The sequence below is a fragment of the Panthera tigris genome, chromosome C1 (genome assembly GCF_018350195.1).
Source record: "Panthera tigris isolate Pti1 chromosome C1, P.tigris_Pti1_mat1.1, whole genome shotgun sequence".
NCBI classification, from domain to species: Eukaryota; Metazoa; Chordata; class Mammalia; order Carnivora; family Felidae; genus Panthera; species Panthera tigris.
This window is the reverse complement of record NC_056667.1, coordinates 68,573,732-68,593,655: the sequence shown is the minus strand read 5'-3', so window position 1 is coordinate 68,593,655 and position 19,924 is coordinate 68,573,732. Positions and strand designations below refer to the sequence as shown.

Genomic DNA, 19,924 nt, shown 5'->3' with positions numbered 1-19,924 from the left:
AAATCAACAAAATGTTGCCTACATTTAAGAGAAGACCGGGGCGCCTGGGTGGCTCAGTCGGTTGAGCATCTGACTTTGGCTCAGGTCATGATCTCAGGGCTTGTGGGTTCAAGTCCCGCAATGGGCTCTGCGCTAACAGCTCAGAGCCTGGAGCCTGCTTCAAATTCTGTCTCCGTCTCTCTCTCTGCCCCTCCCCTGCTCACACACTTTCTCTCTCTCTCAAATATAAATAAACGTTAAAAAATTTTTAAAAAAAGAGAGAGAAAGAGAGAAGATACAATAGAAGTGGGCTCAGAAATGGCATAGGTATTGGAGTTATGAGACAGGGATTTCAAATCCTGGATTCTTATATTTAAATACGTTAAAGAACCTTGGGGGGAAGCGGACAAGGTGCATAAACAGTTGGGGAATTTGAGCAAAAAGAACACACGCACACAAAAACAGAAAGAACCAAATAGAAATATAAAATACATTACCAGATAAACAATATATTTAGTGGGTTTAGCCTGAGCCTAGACACAGCGGTAGAAATAATCACTGAACTTGAATACAGCGCGGTAGGAATTATCCAAACTAGAATACAAAGAAAAACTATAAATTAAAAATCAGAACTGAGGGGCGCCTGGGTGGCGCAGTCGGTTAAGCGTCCGACTTCAGCCAGGTCACGATCTCGCGGTCCGTGAGTTCGAGCCCCGCGTCAGGCTCTGGGCTGATGGCTCGGAGCCTGGAGCCTGTTTCCGATTCTGTGTCTCCCTCTCTCTCTGCCCCTCCCCTGTTCATGCTCTGTCTCTCTCTGTCCCAAAAATAAATAAAAAAAAAACGTCAAAAAAAAAAAAATCAGAACTGAGTGTCCAAGATCTGTGAGACAATATTAAAATATGAAATGGTACAATATATGAAGAATGGGAATATAAGATGGAAAAGAAAAGAAAATGGAGCAGAATATTTGACTGAGAAAGAAATGACTGAGGATTTTCCAAAATTGACTAAAGGTATCAACCGAGGATCCAAAAAGCAAAACGAATACCAAGCAGGACAAATTTAAAGAAAACCACTGTTAGGGACTTGATCATCAAAATGCTGAAAATCAGAGAAAAAACAGAAAGCAAAAATTTCAGCCAAAGAAGAAAGATACATTATATATTAAGACACAACAAGAAGACTGGTAGCTAGGGGCACCTGGGTAGCTCAGTTGGTCAAGTGTCTGACGTCAGTTCAGGTCATGATCTCACAGCTTCTGAGTTCAAGCCCCGCATCAGGTTTGTGCTGACAGCCCAGAGCCTGGAGGCTGCTTCAAATTCTCTGTCTCCCCCCCTCTCTCTCTCCCTCCCCTACTCACACTTTGTCTCTCTCAAAAATAAACATTAAAATTTTTTTAATAAATAAACATTAATTTTTTTTTTTAAAAGGAAGAGTGATGGCAGTGAGGCTGGGACAAAGCTGAGCAACATATGAAAAGAGCAGAAAAGAAAAAACATCCTAAAATTGCATAGACAGCAAAAAGTATCTATCCATTATGAAGGGAAATAGAAGCATTTTTAAAAAATATTTAGAAATGCACTTAGAGAATTAACTCCCAACTGAACTGCCCTACAAGGAATGTTAAAGAAGTGTTTTAGGATGAAGGAAATTGATACCAGAGGAAAGACCTGATCATCAGGAAAAAACAAAAGCAACAGGAAGAGTAAATGCATAGGAATAATATAAGACTCTTGTTTAAAAGACTACTGGCCACTTCAAGTAAAAATAATAATAATAGGTCTATAAGAAAAATAAATGACAACAGAGGGGGAAACAGTTGTAGGAGAGGAAAAAGCAAAGTGTATGGACACAAAATTATTCCCTTGTTTGTGAAAAAATAAAATATTACTTGAAGAAACGTGATAAGGGAAGGTGAATATTCTAATATCTAGAGAAATCACTAAAAATAATATATGTACAGCAAAAAGAAAAAAAACCAATACAGAAGAAAAAGGAAAAACTAAAAAAAAAAAAAAAGTTGATTTACTATACAAATGTCAAAATGCATCAACCTGAATCTTTAAGGTCTCTGCATTGTTTTGTTTGCGAATTAGCTCTCAATGGAAAAAAAAAGGAAGAAAAAGAAAAAGGGGGGGGGGAAAGGAGAATAAAAGCTTGAAGAAACACTTTACCGCTTTAGAGAGGCAATACCTAAAGTCTTGGATTAGAAAGAAAGTAGAATCTGAAGAAGGCGTTGGCTTTTCCCTCCAGAGAATACGGCAGACTGCTTGACATCATCCCTTTACCTCTAGAGACAGGGTGGAATAAAAATAGTAGAACCACTTTCCTCTGAAACAAAACAGAACAAGTCTAATCAATTGGTGCTGATTGTAGGTGAAGGGACAGAAGCTCGACACACAGAAGCAATCTCATTAAATTTTTGCTTAAACTTTTATACTAATCTATGTTTTAAAGGGTAGTTTATTAAAAATAAAGGTATTTAGGGTTTTGTTTTGTTTTCTTTTATTTATTTGTTTTTTTTTATTTTATGCTAATTCTATCTGAAATATATAGTACCTTTAAGTCAGACACAAAAGCAAGACAAAGCTTTTTAATCACACGTGGATACCAAGGGAATGGTTTCCTTAGCAATGCTACCCCTATGTATTAAGCCCCTGGTTCAAACTTATGATAGTAGCCACACAAAGACGGAGTGCTAAATTGTCCTGATTATTACTTGGGGACTACATGTAGGGTTTTACTAATTGTAATGGAAATATTTCAGACGACAAAGTTCTTTCTTTGAAAGAATTTATCTAGCACCATAAAGCTATGCATATCTCATACTACACGTATGTAAATACATATATACATGTATATTGATGCATATATATTTACATATAAATGATTAATAACATAACATCTGGCATTTTGAGGAATTGAAATTGCTGGAATGTTCTACATCGTTTTTCAATGATGACAGTAGCAAATCTTCTGACAGAGATTGAAGAAAGAGTAATGATGTAGGTGTTTATTTTGGAAGCTATTTTCTAGGGAGAGGGTTTTAAGCAAAGATATATTACTTGAGTCCTAAAGCTGAAAGGAATTAGGGGTCATCTGGTTCATCTTCCATGCCCAAACTAGAACTCTCTCTACTACTTTGACTGATGACCAACCTGTCTCTGCTTGAATTCTTTCAGCGACAGGGAAGTTTCTCCTTTGGAAGTCAGCCCAATCGGATCCCTCTCTTGAGAAAAATGAATGTAGAGTTGCAGATACTGACTGTATTTAGTCTGCCTTTATAAGCTCTGGAGCTGAAAGGTCGCACAGAGTCAAATTTGGAGATGCAAATAAAGTTGGGGGTAGGGGAACTGAGATACGAAACGGGAGAGGAATGAACAGAAAATTGGGAGCAGGAAGAAACACAGACAAAACTTCAGGCCTGTCCAAGCCCAAGGTGTCCGGGTTCCTCATCCAACCACTTTACATTTTTCTGTGCTTGGGTTTAACTATTTCAAAATGAGTGCCATTTGGAGTGACAGACAGCCTTCTAGAAAATATAAAACCGGATGAAACAAATAGTGAGACATGTCTGAGATCGTGATTATGGAGGCACATATTTTCTCACCGCGGAGCACCAGTCTGGGGGGTCTCTTCAGCAGGCAGAAAGACATCTGGGTTCTCAAGAGACAGAGCCTCAGCAAAAAGAGCCCAGGGAAAGTAGGACTTTGGCAGTCTGTCGAGATCGCTGCAAGATGGGACCCATTTTTGCCAATATAGAGTATTCCATGTTAAAACAAGGATTTTTAACCTAAAAGTGACAAATCTACTCTTTAAGTGACCAGAGGATGCAGAATACTATTTTGTTTCTACACAATCATTAAGAGGAAGAAAAAGACCAATGGAGATCTAAACAATGGGAGTTGGTCAAATATCTTTAGAGGCCTGGTCATGAATGAGTACAATGATGACAAATTTGAAAAACATACAGTTCTCACCTTTGCTTAAGAAAATATATTCACTTCCTTTATTACAACTTCAGGTAAATTCACTGTTTTATTAGGCAAATATTGTGCCTCAGTTTGAAAGCTGACTTTTTTTCTTACTCTTCTTCCTTATTACTCATTCTTGACAATTTCAGGGTACTTCCTCCTCTGGTTTTACTCTCTGTCTCTCTCTCTCTCCACTTATTCCCCTCAATAGTATGTATACATCCTCAAAATTGTAAGCATTTTTTTTTTCCCCTTCAGGTTTCAGCTCTAAGAAAAGAAGTTTATCTCAAAAGTTCCCTATTGCTGACTTAGAAATCCAATTCCATCATATCTATGGATAAGAGTGCCTCTGAGTATTATTAAATGATGTGGAATAGATGGATAAGCTTTAGATATTTACCAGAAAATCAGAGTATAATTCTTTCTCCAAGAAAAGAAACTTAGCAATTACATTTAAAAAAAAAAGTTTTGTTAATCCCCATAGAATGCCAAAAAATAGGAAAATAGAAAAAATGTCTGAAACTTGCTGAATCTACCCCAGTTCTGGCCACATATCAAAACCATTTAGGGAATAAGATTATTTATTGTCCTTCCACATTTAAAAGAAATTCTTAGTTTAAAAGAAAGAAAGAAGCTGAGCAAACAATTCTGCTCTTAAAGGTTTGAAAAGCTTTCCATTTTAACATCCTTTTAATTTAAATAAATGTCCTACTCTAAAAAGAACACCATTCTCATGGAATTTCCATGGGACACAAATTGGCACACACTTTTGATAAAGAATTCAGTAACATGTGTCAATGTTTAAATGTATAATAACCACCAATTTCTTTCCTTAAAATATATCCTGATATGATAATTGGACAAATACACACCTATATCTATATATTTACATGTGTATGTGTGTATATCTGTCACAATGTTCACTGAAACACTTTTATCACAGAAAATTAAAAAATACTAAATATTCATAAGGAATCAATTAATAAAATATAGTATATATAGAATATGTAATCAACAGAGTACTGCTCAGCAATTCCAATGTACATTTTCAATCCTTGGCAAATAAAGAGTTTCCTAATAAATTTCCACATGAGGATAGCCGTTATAGAACAGTATATACAGCAGGTAAAATTGTATGTGTGTACACATGCATCCTGTGTACATAAAGTTAGATATAAAAACAGAGGCTTATAGAAATGTTAACACTACTTAACTCTCCTTGGAGAGAGTGTAGGTGATTTGTAATTCCTTAAAAAAAATTACTAACTAATTATCATGGGCATGTATAATTTTACAGTAGAAAAACTCTATCACATTCTTATTTTTAAGTAAATAGAAACTATATCTGGACGCAGACAGGAAAATAGGTGGAGCCTTAAGGTCATGATGAAAGAGTTCCACATCAGTTAATTTGCACGTGAACAGGCCACACTCTCGTAATAATGCTTGTGATTACAATTAATTTTATTAAGTCTACAACTCTGCTTATCCAAAGTGTCTTTTAGCCATTTTCATACAAACAAGTAATGTATACTCAGAACACTTGGGACACCTGATTGGGACACACTTAGAACACTTGAGACAATAATGTATACCTGGGTAAAGATGAGGAGATACTCTCTTTCTCATGTAGTTCTTTCTATGTGACTAGCTTGGGCTTTTTTTTTTTAATTTTTTTTTAACGTTTATTTATTTTTGAGACAGAGAGAAACAAAGCATGAACGGGGGAGGGTCAGAGAGAGGGCGACACAGAATCTGAAACAGGCTCCAGGCTCTGAGCTGTCAGCACAGAGCCTGATGCGGGGCTCGAACTCACGGACCGTGAGATCATGACCTGGGCCGAAGTCGGCCGCTTAACCGACTGAGCCACCCAGGCGCCCCTAACTTGGGCTTTTAAATGTATCTCTGAATGTCACATACGATCCAGCAGATCTGATGGTATATGAAGTATCTGTGGCAGACAGCAGTAAGGTACTGAGCCTTTGGCACTCCTTCTGTAGTAGGTAAATCACAGTACACTGTAGGTAAATCACAGTTCAAAAATCTAGGATTTGGGAGCAAAGTTATGCTCTGTACACAGTTACTCTCCTTTAAGAAACAGCTTCCGGCTTCTTCTGGTAGTAGAAGAAGCTCAATACTTGGCCAGGGGACACCACACTACTGTGTAATCTGAGATCGCCATTACAAACTCAGCGTTGTCTCACCCAACCAGCTATTTGGGCAAGCACCCTCAAGTAGAGGTGTTTTATGGAAGATTGGGCTTCAGCAAATCCCAAAAGCACAACAAAGTTACATGAATAAGTATCTCAGATTTTCCCAGTTCCTACCTACTGCATTGCTTCTTGTTTTTCAACCCATGCCTATGACTTCATGGAGAGTTTCCTACAGCCAAATGATAAAAGAAGAAAACTTTAGGCCTGGTTTCCGGATGGTTCTGCATGATATGCTGGCAATACTTTAATGTGGATGACCACAGCATTGTAGTCCCACTCAAGGGTAACTTTAAAGGAGAATGGTGAAAGAAAATCCACCAGTCAGCAGAACTTCAAATAGTGTACCTGGTCGTTAATTTTGCTTGCAAGGAGTGATGGCAAGAGGTATGAATCTACACTGATTCACAAGTAATGTCTGAGTGATCAGAAACTTAGAGGAAGCACAACTGGAAAATTAGTGGCAAGAAAGATTTTGAGGGAATGATATGAGCACAGATTTCTCTGATTGGTCCAGGATATATTTTTGTTCCATGTAAAGACTCACCAAAAGCAACATTAGCAGAGGACAGTCTTAATACTCAAATAAACACAATAACTTGCTTGAGTATCAGTCATATATCTTCCCCATTCACCCTTGTTCTTGTCCAATAGGATTATGAACAAAGCACCCATGGTGGCAACGATGGGGGCTACACATAGGCTCAGAAACACGAATGTCCACTTATCAAGGCCAATCTGGCTACAGCCACTGACAAATATCTATCTGACCAACATCAGAGACTTACACTAAGTCCCTAGAGCAGCGTTCCTCACATGGTAGAGATCCTCAAGCTATTTACCAAGTGTCAGGCAAATTACATTTAACCACTTTCATTATAGCAGGGACAAAACTTAGTTCTCACTGGAATAGATACTCGGCATATAGATTTGCCTTCCTGCAATGTTTTTGCAAAAACCATCACTGTGGACTTACAGAATGCTTCATTCACCATCTGGGTATTCCACCCAGCATTGCTTCTCAACAGGGAACTCATTTTAGAGCAAATGAAGTGTGGCAATGGGCTCATGTTCATGGATTCACTGGTCTTGCCATGTTTCCCACCACCCTGAGGCAGCTAACCTGACAGAATGATGAACTGGCCACTTGAATAGTCAGTTGCAGCACCAAATGGATGACAATACCTTGCAGAGACAGGGTAGTGTTCTCCAGGACATGGTCTGTACTCTGAAATCGGTAACCAAAGTATGAATTTCCCTCATACCTAAGATTCATATGTCTGGGAATCAAAGAATAGAAATGGGAGTAACTACTTCTACTATTTGTCTTAATTATCCATTAATGAAATGTGTACTTCTCATTCTTGCAACTTATAGCTCTGTTTGGTTTAGAAGTCTTAAGTTCCCAAGAGTGATATGTTTCCACCAGGGGATAAAACAATGGTTCCATTAAACTGGAAACTGTAAGCTCCTGATGTTAGTGAATGAAAAGCAAAAAGAGTGCTATTATACTGGATTTGGTGACTGGTTCTGACTATTAATAGGAAATTGTGTTGCTTTTACATAAGGAAGTCTTGGAGGAATATGTCTGAAAGCAGATCATCTTGGGCATTATAAGTATTCCAATGTCTTATGATAAAAGTTAATGTAAAACTTCAACAACAGATAGGAAAATAGGTAAGAACACTAATGTCACAGACTTTAGAAGTGAAGTTTTTGAGTCACCCAACAGGCAAGAAATCATAACCAGCTGAGGTGCTTGCCAAGGTCAAAGGAAATATGGAGCAGAAAAGAAAGGTTATAAACACTATAAATGAGGACTGTAATCATTATCATTATGAGTATTTCCTCCTTGCTCTGATATGTACATTTGTAAATATATAGTTATTTCTTCTACATTCTTTTGTTTTTTCTCTGTCCACCCTTCTTTTATCTATAGCTTGCTGCTAATCCTTCCTTTAATGTAAAATAAAATTTTGGGTTTTAAGTAATGTTGGACAAGGTACCATGAAAATGAATAAGACATTTCAACAATCAACAGATGATGGTGATAATGGAAGGATTGTGGGAAGCAAAGGCAAGTCCATATCCAGAAGAAGTTTTTAATTCAAGTTACATCAAAGTGCTACCCTTTCCATGATGGAAGAAAACTAATTAAACAACTTCCACTAAGCAGACTAATCCCCCTGAGATTGGGGCTACATAGTTGTTACCCTTCGATATTGGCCAAGTTAGTCTCTGAACAGGGACAGTAGCCACATTAGCAATAGTGAGAGAAAGTCTATGTTTACAACCCTATGACAATTAGATTATGACGTCACTTTAACTAACTTGAGATTACAGAAAATTTCCAGCATGTAGAGTGGGAGCATTTCAACCCTTAAATAATGTGTTCCTTTCTCTACTTTTCTGTCCACTGAAATGATACCAGATCTGGAGTCCTCTGAGATATTGACTGATTCAAGTTTTAATTGTTTCACACATATGTTACAGCTGTCATTCTGGCCAATGCCAATAGAACAGCATTCCATCGACAATCAAATAATTCTTGTGAATGAATACTGATTATATGTCCATTGCTGTTTATTAAACACAGTGGGTCACTTTTCCTTATTAAGTATAATACATGAAATGTATCCAGAATGACAGCAATCTCTTGTGTTTGGACAAGTGGAGCAAATCTCCATTCTTGATTCTTAAGCTGACTGCCACTGACTCTCTGTGAGCCTGGACAAGTCATTCACACTTTAAGAGTTTTGATTCCCCATCTGTAAAATGGGATAATTAAATACACTTTGACATGTTCAGATGAAAGGGATGATGTAAGTGCAAAATAATCTCCTCATCACTACGAAGACAAGATTATTGTCTCATGAAAGTAAGTGTACTAGAAAAACTATGGTCAAAAGGAAAAAAAAAACACTTAAGGAGATTCTTATAATTACAAGAGGCTAATTTGGCCAACTTATTAAAACAGGTATGTATTTTATTCTGTATATTATCTCCTCTGCAAGATAAAGATACTATCTTTGCAATTCTTTAATGATAGTAGTGTCTCAAAAGAGCAATTCACTATGATTTATAGTTCCCATGAGAATTTTAAAAGCATTACTCAATAATTTCTTTTAAATGTTTAAAATGGCCCCCACAAAGTAGATGTATTAATTTATTTTGTTCCTATATTTTGTTGTTTTGAGATTAACTATAGGTAAAAAGATGCATCTAATTCTTTTAGGTTGTAATACTATTTAGCTTCTGAATTTACCAAATTGAAAAACGGCAGAGATTTTCTACACAAGATTTAAACTCTTGTCTTGCCATTGGTAAATAGTACCAGTGAGACTATAATCTCAAAATCATAGATCCTGAGTGAATGTTAGCCAATTTTGATATTACTTTAAGGCATTCTTGCAAGTAATTTCCAAGCTTTACTTTTTTCAAACTGCATACCAAAATTGGGTACTGAGTTTAGGATTGCTTAGAACAAATTATGAAAATGCTAATTTAAATTCATAAATACAACAAAATAATCAAGGTTCTCTGTATAATTTTTTTCTCAGAAATATATTTAAGTTCTTTTGAGTACTTTTTAAGGCTATCTCTTGATCAATCCTATTTGCAAACCTAAAATAAAATATACTAAGAGAGACAGAGAGAGAGAGAAAATGTCTTCAGGGAAGGCATAAGTTTTTCCTATAGTTCTAAACCCCCAAAGCCGCTGATTCATTTGTCCCATCTCTAAGAACTGTGAACACCTTTTAAGTAAAATATTTATGTATAAACACAATATTCTCACTGTCATCAGTTTATTTTCTGTAGATTAACCACAATAAAGTTTATATGTAATTGACAGTGACATAATTTTCAAACAGGTCCAAACTTAGAGCCACAAAGTGGTAGTAACTCAGTAAAAAACAGAGATGAAAATAAGCATCCCCAGGGTTGGTTTTCAGGGGTTGTAGCTCCTTGGCATCCTGCCCCAGTGAATGGAAATGTCCAATTAATGCATTCTTGGATTTTTAAAAGTAAGTGATTAGCTAGATAACTGCTCTAAGTCTTTTACCCAAGGAGATAAATCATCAATAGGTTCCTTTTACAGTGCCAGAGAAGGATTTTATTCTCAAATGTGTATGGACACAATTGTAAAATATTGTTGATCAATCCAAAAAGAAGCAATAAATTGAGCAAAATTTAAAGTGAAATAGCTATTTTTATACCTCTCCTGGGTATGTTCTGAATATCTGGCTATAATTATGCATCCTACAGGTACATGTATGTGACATGCTGGGCTTCCCTGACTGTCATGAAAGAACTTGATACATGACCTTCTCCCTGTGGCTAGGGAGGAAGGTGGAGAATATTCAAAACCACAAAGTTCAGGGATATAGCTAACTTTAGAATGAACTGAGTGAACACTGACATATGAGTTCAGTGTTGTGAAAGCAGTCAAAAGTAGGGATTTAAGGCCAAAGAAAATTCTTGCTAAGTTATGAGGCAGCCCAGGATGACCGAATTAAAAAAGATCTAAGGGTTGTATGGAGATACATGAGCAAGGTCTAACTCGCTGAGAAGGAGAATGGCAAGGATGTAGCAAATTGTCTGGGAAGGTTTCCCAGAGGACCAGAATGAAAATCAGAAATAGGGCCAGAGCATGGACATATGGGGTGAAAGATGAAGTTTGATCATCACTTTGGTGTTCTGTGTAAGTTTTACAATTCAGTTCTCACAATATCAGAGGGAGGGACAGTAGTATCTTTATGAAGCTTAATATTAGCTACTCATATAGCTAGTAAGAGGCAGAGTCTGCACTAACACCCCAATCTTTCTGATTCACAGTCCATCATCTATATAAATACCTTTAATGTATCAATTTCAATTGATTTAATGTTTACAATAATTCTGATAGGTAAGTATTTTTAATTGCCATGTTGTAGACAAGAACACTGAAATGATGAAATCTGTCCAAGGTCACGTAAGTAGTAAATAGCAAAAAAGACAATCATTCTGAATGCTAGGGGAAGGTAACAGAACACACATGTTGTTGGGATTAAAGTTCCTACTAAGATCCCGTACTTTATTCTCAGTGATGCAAGCACTGGTTAGGCAAGAGACTTCAGACATAATGCAGATAAAGATTGGCAAGTATGTCCACCAGTTATGAACACATTTAAAACTGTATCCTGGGGCATGTGGATGGCTCAGTAGGTTAAGCCTCTGACTCTTGGTTTCCCCTCGGGTCATGATCTCACAGTTTGTGGGATTGAGCCCCCACGTTAGTCTCTGTGCTGACAGCGTGGAGCCTGCTTGGGATTCTCCCTCTCCCTCTCTCGCTGCCTCTCCCTTGCTCACATGCACGCAGGCATGCATGCTTTCTCTCTCACTCTCAAAATAAATTAATAAACTTCAAAAAAATAAATAAAAATAAAAATTTATCTTAATTGAGGAAAAAAAAGGGACCACGATTTATCAAACCCTCTTTACTAGAAGTCAAAAGATTAGCAATTCAAGATACACAGAAGGGCTGGCAATTCTTGGCAGGAGCTGCCTGTGAGAGCAATCAATATTCCAGGTAGGAGGTGTGGGGCTATATCCAATAGGGAGGTTTCTATCAGCCACAGAGATGCCATGGCCGAATGGACAGATAGGAGCAGAAGCCAGAAAACAGAGCCAGATATTGAAAGTTAGGAAGACAGCCAACCCATGAGTGAAACCAGAATTACTAATCAGGAACGAGGCCAGAGAATATGTGAAAGTTGGCAAATAAGAGTGCTCTAAGAGCACAAGATATATAAAATGGCAGCTCCCCACTTCCCCCCCCCCCAAACAGCTTATAGATTATGCAATTACCATTGGCTAAACATGGAATTATTATGCTATACCTTACAAGGAATGCATACAATTAGGAAATATATCCTGATTGTCTGTGTTCTAGTTGCTACACATGCAATGAAAAACAAGACAAAGACCCTGACCTCAGAAGGCTTACGCTTTGCTGTAGAAGACAGATAATAGAAAAATAAATATATAAAATATGGTTCAACAGTAGTTAGTGCCAAGAGCAATACTTGAAAATGATGGGATGGGAAGCTTAGAGCTTTAGAGAGAGTGAACATGTCAAGGAGAATGCCTTTGAAGTAGGGACATTTGAGCATAGACAGGAATGAGATTGAAAAAACTAGACCTGAGAATATCAGTGGGAAGAGAACAAAAGGAGAAACCCCATGAAAATAAACACACTTCATGTGTGAGCAAAAACAAGAAGACCACTGTGCTAGCACAGAACGAACAAGATAGGATGAGGTGGAAGAGAGAGGCAGGGTTCAGATTATGTAAGGCCATGTAGGTAAGGATGTTGGTCTAAATTTGAGCAAGAAAGTGACATCTTCAATCAACATCTTTAAAAGGTCAATAGTGACAACAGAAGCTAGTTAGCTCAGTAGCCTAGGTGCAAGAAAGAGGATTGCACTTGGACAAGGGTGATGGTACCTATACAATGGTAGTCTTTGGATGCAGGGTGTCTGTTGAAGGTAAGGGTAAGAGAATTTGCTCAATCAATATTTGGGTATGAAGGAAAGAAAGGAGTCAAAAATAACTTTCTAGGTGTGTTGGCTTAAGCAACTGAATAAGTAGAGGTGTCATTTATTAAATGAGAAGGCTGGGAAAGGAGCAGGGGTCAGATGTTGGTAGGGAGAGGCAGTGAGTGGTGAACAAGGCACATTTGATCCAGAGCTCAGTATCGGAAGTGTTCAGTTTGAGAGGACCACTAGCCATCCAAGCAGAGATACTGAGTTGCAGTTGTAGACATGCTTTGGAGTTCAAAGAAAAGGTCCACGCAAAAACTGTACACGAAAAGTCATCAATGTACACATGGTATTTAAAGTCATGGAACCAGAGAAGACCCAGAAAACCACTTAAAAAGAAGCCCTCTCACTAGAAAAAACAGAGGCCTGAAAGGGTTGGCTGGATGCCTCATGATGGTCACCTACATAGGAGGAGGGGGACGAAGATATCTCCAAGTTCACTATCTCAGTGTATACTTTCCAAAACCCTTTAATATATCAACACTGATTTGATAATCTTCATAGCAGCTCTGTGAAGCAAATATTTTATGACCATTTATATGTGAGAAAATACTTTCCAAATTGCACACAACTAGTAAATTACAAAACATATGCATCCTATGAAAAGTTAAACAAATTAGTATTTAAAAAGAGAGGCTCAGAAGATGAACTACATACATGCATCCAGTTCTAGCTCCAGTGATTGTTGCTATGTGACCTTGGATGAGTTAACAGAACTTTCTCTTCTTCAGTTTCTTTATCTATAAAATAGAGATAATAATAGTACCTCTCTTATGGAGTTGTTGTGATGGTTAAAATTTAAAGACTTTGAAGAGTTCCTGGCACACAGCAAGAGTTATAGGGGTACAGCTAGGATATTACCTAGGTCAAAGGCAGTAGAGTAGAATGGTTAAGAGTGAGTGCTATTACCAGATTGCCTAGCAATGCACTCTGGGTCTCTGTTTATTGACTGTTGGACATTATGTGAGTTAATCTACCTGGGTGTAAGTTTCCTCATTTATGTACTGGGTATCAGAAACATAAGCACCTCACAGGATCACTGTGACAACCCAAAACATTAATGCACCTCTAGCATTTAGAACAATGCATGGCACACAATAAACCCTCAATAAATTTTAAGTATTGATATCCACTCTAGATCCATTCCAACATCCAATATAGCCCAACTGCATCCTGGGCGTCAGAAAATAACTATTATGAGAAACATAACTCGCACACTTACAAGAGCTCAAATTTAACAAAACTCACCCTTTGAAAACTTTTATGAATCAAATATATAAATATTTAGAGGCTTGGTTGACACTAATCACCATCAGTGCTTTCATTACAAGGCAATAAACACCAAGAATTTTCATGAGAGGTATTGTGAGTAGGACAGATGCTTTTGTTCATAAATCGGGTGGTGACCTCAATCATTAATAAACAAATCATGGCCAGAGCAGCGAAGAATGTAAAGAGTAATTTGGTAAGGAATCCAATAAATTTATTCCACACAAATAATCAAAACAAAGAATTTATTCTTAATCCTGCCATGCTAATGGCTTCTGTTAAAATGAAAATGATTAAATCAAATTTGGCTTTAATTTGTTGAGGCTAGATGCAGTTTCCCCAATGTGATAAATTACTGTGCAAGTCAAATAACGTGAAATTTACTATGAGCCTGCTGTTGCATGAAAGTGGAATGAAATAAGAAACAATCCAAGAGTTATTTAGCATATACCTCACTGAATTCAAGAAGGGAAAAGTATTATTAAAACTTCACATACCTTAGCTACTATTGATCTGTTGTTATAGAAAAACGTGACTTTTACATCAAGTCTGGTATATATCAAAATCTCCCATGCAATAGCCTACTGTGTGTGTCTTGGGACAAACCATTATCTGTGATCTGAATATTCTTTCAACTCCAAAGATTTTATGGAATCATAGAATGTGTGAGACATGCCAGAGATAGTTTATCCCAACTTTCTCAATTTATGAACTAGGCAAAGGAAGCTCAGAAAGGTTTAGTGACCTCCTCAAGTCCCACTTGGGACAGAGCCAGAAGTCAGACAGATGTGGTTGCTTAGAGCTCCTAGCCCAAATGGAAAAGAAAGATGGAAAAGAAGTGAAGAGAGTAAACAGAGAAGTGATAGTCTCTCAGCCTTCAATTGATTTAATATTCATAAAACACAATCCTAAAGCTCTTCTTTACCAGGGGAAGGTATTAACTGACTCTTCAGCCATGTAATACCTCTGTCCCAGCTTTTATTTTTTCACTACTTTAAAAGCTGTACTAGGATACAGTCATTTGGATTTGTGAACTTTAAATAAGTCTTGAAGAGATTATTTCAATGAACTTGTCTATTTTTGCCTGACAAGCTTTCAAAGAAATTGGTGGGCAACATCTGTATTTCACCATCATTAAAAATAAACAAATAAATAAAAGAGTGGAGGCATAATTGAAAATTATAGGAAAAGAAAGTTGAAGCACCCGCAAACAGAACAGAAGGAAAGGCCACGGGGGGTAATGAAGGGTCACAGCAGAAAGAAGGAGAAAGATAATCAGAATGACTCAGAAATTTTCACTTGGTATCGAAACAGAATGTGGTAAATTTAATCTGTCATGAGGAAGCTGGCCTACTAGACACTGGCAAAGAGTAATTAAGGAGTCACTCTCCAAAGAAAACTACTTGTATAAGTGGAAATCAATGGGTGCGTTGCCCCCACCACCACCACCGTCTGCCACTGAATTTGTGGTTTTGCATTCTACCTTAAGAGGCTGATTAAATCACTGACACTTGGAGCAGAGCAGGGACTTGTAATCTTTACACTGTGCTGTGCTAATTGGGCCAGCAACTGGGCAAGGGACAGCGAGACCTGCACTTCTGTACTGACAGCACTAAGTGGAGGAGAAAGAGATGTATTCAATGTCTTAAGCTACTCCGGGGCCGAGCACCGGTTATGTCAGTTTAAGAGAAAAGACAATATGAGAAGACTTGCCTAATGTCAGGACTTTAATCGTGAGAAGAGAAGATGATTTGCTCATCCTCACCAGGCCGACCCCTGCTGAGAGCACTTTTCCCCAGGCTGCTACTCAAAATAAGAACTAGAATTTGAAAAGCGCTAAGGGAGGGGGAAAAAAAAAAAGAGTCCAGAATGACGTCCCACGGTCTGGGTTGGGGTAAGCTTTGCTCCAATTCATACACTAGTGATATGGACAGAGGCAATAACAGAACATGGGTCCTCTCTCTCAGTCCGAGGCCCTTTAGATTACTGCACAAGCTCTGCTCCTTGCACTGAACATCCAGGCTTAGGTCATAAATGGTTCTTTCTTGAACTCATCCAGCAACTCCATATAGGTTAAAATCACAGTAAGAATTCTGCAGACACCAGTTTGTAGAAATGAGGTATTCTTATCAGTGAACAGGCTTACCTGTCAACAGCATATGCACAATTTGCTCCATCCAAAATAGTTCAACTCCCCAGATATTCTCCATTCTTCAAGCCTGCCCAAAACTCACAGTCCTTCACATCCATTCTGACAAGTAACATCTTTATATTATTTAATGCTGTGCAATACAGATATTTTCTTTCCCTTTCCTTTCCTTTGTTTTCCTTTCTTCTCTCATTATTTAATGCTGTGCAATACAGATATTTTCTTTCCCTTTCCTTTCCTTTGTTTTCTTTTCTTCTCTCTTTTCTTTCTACCATGTGTACAAGAAACTGTAAGTACTGTCTTAGTCACTCGGGCTACTATAACAAATTACCATAGACTGGGTGGCTTACAAACAACAGAAATTTATTTCTCACAGTTGTGCAGATTGATAAATCCAACATCGAGGCACCAGTAGATGTCTGGTGCTTCCTGGTTCATAAACGGCTGTGTTCTTGTTCTGTCCTCACACGGTGGGAGGGGACAGGGAATGCTCTGTAGTATCTTATAAGGGTACCATATCCTGTTTATAAGGGCTCATGGCTTGAAAAACCTTCCAAAGGCCCCACCTCCAAATAACATCACGTTTGGGATTACATTTTAATATAATTTAATATATGAATTCATATATTCATAATATATGAATTCATGTATTTTAATATATGAATTTGAAGGGGAGGGGCACAAAATTCGATTCACTCTACTGCCTTAAAAGGGTTTGGGTTCAGTCAGTTAAGCGTCTGACTCTTGATTTCCACTCAGGTCATGATGTTACTGTTTGTGAGACTGCACCCCACATCAGGCTCTGCACCTGACTGAGATTCTCTCTCTCCCTCTCTCTTTGCCCCTACCCCATTCTCTCATTCTCTCTCAAAATAAGTAAATACTTTAAAAAATAGGGGGCTTGGGTTCAAAAGGCACCAAGCTAGTTTCCATATGCCAAGAACCAGTATCCAAATGAATTGATAGCATTCTATTCAAATTTCATTTCTATGAACAAATCTTCAGATGGCTTAGTCTAGATTCTACCAATGCTTTTTAAATCATTGTCAAATTAATTTAGCATGTAGAAGAGATTTTTGGCAAGATTTACACTGCATAGAAAGCAAGCCACAACCTTAAATTTTAAATTTCTGGATGACCCATAACAAGTCAGTCCAAAAAATGTAGGATTTGCAATGAATTTATAATATTCTGCCCCCACATTATAACATGATAAAGAGGCAGCCCATTATTGAGGCATCCTTGACCCTGTCCCTCAGGATCCATTTTTCTTGTAAACTAGTCCTTACAGTGTCAGAATCAGTGTCACAACTACACAAAATAAAGGAGTGATTTTGTTTGCAAGGGTTAGCTGCAGATAGCTCAGATGCCTCACTTTCTGACAAATTAGAGGCAAGAATAAAATCTCAAGTTGTTGAACTGTGACTCTGAATCAGGGTAGAGCTACCATTAAAATCCAGATTGAGACTTTCAGTAGCACTTTTAATGGATACTATAACTGAAGAAGAAAATTCAGGGCACATCCTCTTTACTCCTTTTCTGGAAGGTTTGTACTCAGTTACTAGTGTTAAATAGAATTGAGGAGGAGGTATCTGGAAGGTAGAAAAGATGCTGAATACGCAAAACACGGTAAGCAGGATCTTTCTAAATTGCAAGTGTGAAACACGCCCCGCCTCTCCACCTGAAGTCCTTTAGGGACCCTGTTACCCTCTAGAGAAATATGAAATTCTGGAGCCTGTTACTTCTCCATCTCTTCTTCCCTCACCAATGTCTTCCCTCTTATCTGGGGCTACCCAGTTCTCAGCCACACTGCACTCTTTTAACCCAGTGCCTTGAAACACTGTCACAGATATAACTGCTTGGCTTACTCAACCATATTGAAGCCTCACTTTGGTGTAACTTCCTTACCGGCTAAAATCACATTGCCCATCCCATTTCTGCCAGTGTTCTAGATGTGCCATAGGTTCTGTCAAACAGATGAACAAGAAAATGAAGAAGAAAAACGCAGGACAATAAATTATTCAAACAGATCACATAGTGTCAAATATTTTCTCAGAAATTGACAGGTCAGTTCCTATTTTTAAAGAAGACTTACCAACTAAAGGGAACATTGCTTTGAAAGAAACTGTAATTCTAAACACAATTCCACAGAAAAATATCAAACCCTTTAAACATGAATGTTAGTGCAACTATCTGTCATCATTCATTCATTCTTTCAAATAGGTATATGTTGGCTCTTTTTAAAATTTTTTTATCTTAAGGAATTGAAATTTAATTCTTTCTTTGGGCTGTGGGGATGGGGAAAGGGGGTTGAAAGTAAAGTTTTGTATTTTTTAAAATATTTATTTATTATTTTGAAAGAGAGAGCGTGTGCACACAAGAACATGTGGAAGGGGCAGAGACAGAGAGAGAGAGAGAGAGAGAGAGAGAGAGAGAGAGAATCCCAAACAGGCTCTACACCATCAGTTCAGAGCCCAACATGGGGCTCGAACTCACAAACCATGACCTGAGCCGAAATCAAGAGTTGGATGTTCAACCGACTGAACCACCCTGGCGGCAGGAAAGTTTTATGATGTGAGCAATTTTCCACACTTTTGATTTGGAGTTTTGTTGGCTCCTTTGTACGTACTCAAAGAAAGAACTGAAATAAATATATGTATTGGTGACCCAGTGTCTACCAGGGATGATTGGTTATGCTGCAGTATCACAGAATCCCCAAATCTTTGTAGCCTAGAACAAGAAAGCTTTATTGAACATTGCACATTCATGCTAAAAATCTACAGTGACTGGAGGCTCTGTATCTTTTCACTCTGATCCAGGCTGACAAAACAGAGGACACTTTGAATATTCATATTCACTGTGTCAGAGGACAAAAAAAAAATGTCTTCAGAAGGGCCTCCACTCTAAAAATGATACATTACTCTTTTACTCACAACTTACTGGCCAGGACTAGTCACATGGTACAAGGCAATCACAAGGGAGACAGGAGGAAAAAGAACCTACAATGTTTAACAAATATCAGCAATGTCCATTACAATCTGCCCTTCTGGGTCACCAAATGTTTGGTTCATCCTTCTTTCTGCAGAAAAATATGCTCATCTTTTCTATAGGTGAGAAAACTCCCAAATTCCATACAGCCATGGCATCAAGCTCTGGGCTATCCATGGAGGTTTCCACATGGAGGTTATATGCAAGAATGCGTACATCGCACACAGGCTGCCTTTCTCTTCATCTGGGAAACTATACATGAAAAAGGGCAAGATATCTGTATCTTCCACAACCAATAAGAAATGTTGGAACAGGAGCAAGAGAATTGCAGTAAACACTCCTATTCAGAAAGGGGGAGAGTGAGAGACACGCACTAGACATTGATCCACAGCACCTAGCCTAGAGTAGGATGCTTCTTGATCAGGCCCAAATTCTTCTCCCTGGAGAAAGTTCTCTAGTTCAGGGTTCTCCATGGTCCTTACCTCTGATTTTTGTCCATTATACTCTCTGGTCATTTTCAAGGAGACACTGATGAACAGGCCACCCTGGCAGGCCACACAGCTTCTCAGTCCTCTTCCTATGTACTGAAAGTGGGAGGCCATAGGATCATCTTAAGTATCAAGCAGTCATTAAATCTTGTCAATCCAGAAGCTAGTGTCTTACTCATTGGTGTCTTTTTCTCTTGTGCTCAATAGCTATACATGCCAACAGCTACACCAAGAATTTCCTTCAAAACATGCCTCACTCCCTTGACTTAACTGCACATACCTGCAA

General features: G+C 38.0%; 1 long non-coding RNA gene across 1 annotated transcript; it reads right to left on the bottom strand.

Annotated features, from left to right (window-relative positions):
* Window positions 1–489: 489 nt before the first annotated feature.
* On the bottom strand, window positions 490–13,477 carry LOC122241468. The gene is made up of 3 exons (XR_006221637.1): window positions 13,402–13,477; window positions 2,173–2,310; window positions 490–573 (listed from the first exon to the last, which is right to left on the bottom strand). It is a non-coding gene; the product is annotated as an uncharacterized LOC122241468 (long non-coding RNA).
* Window positions 13,478–19,924: the final 6,447 nt, after the last annotated feature.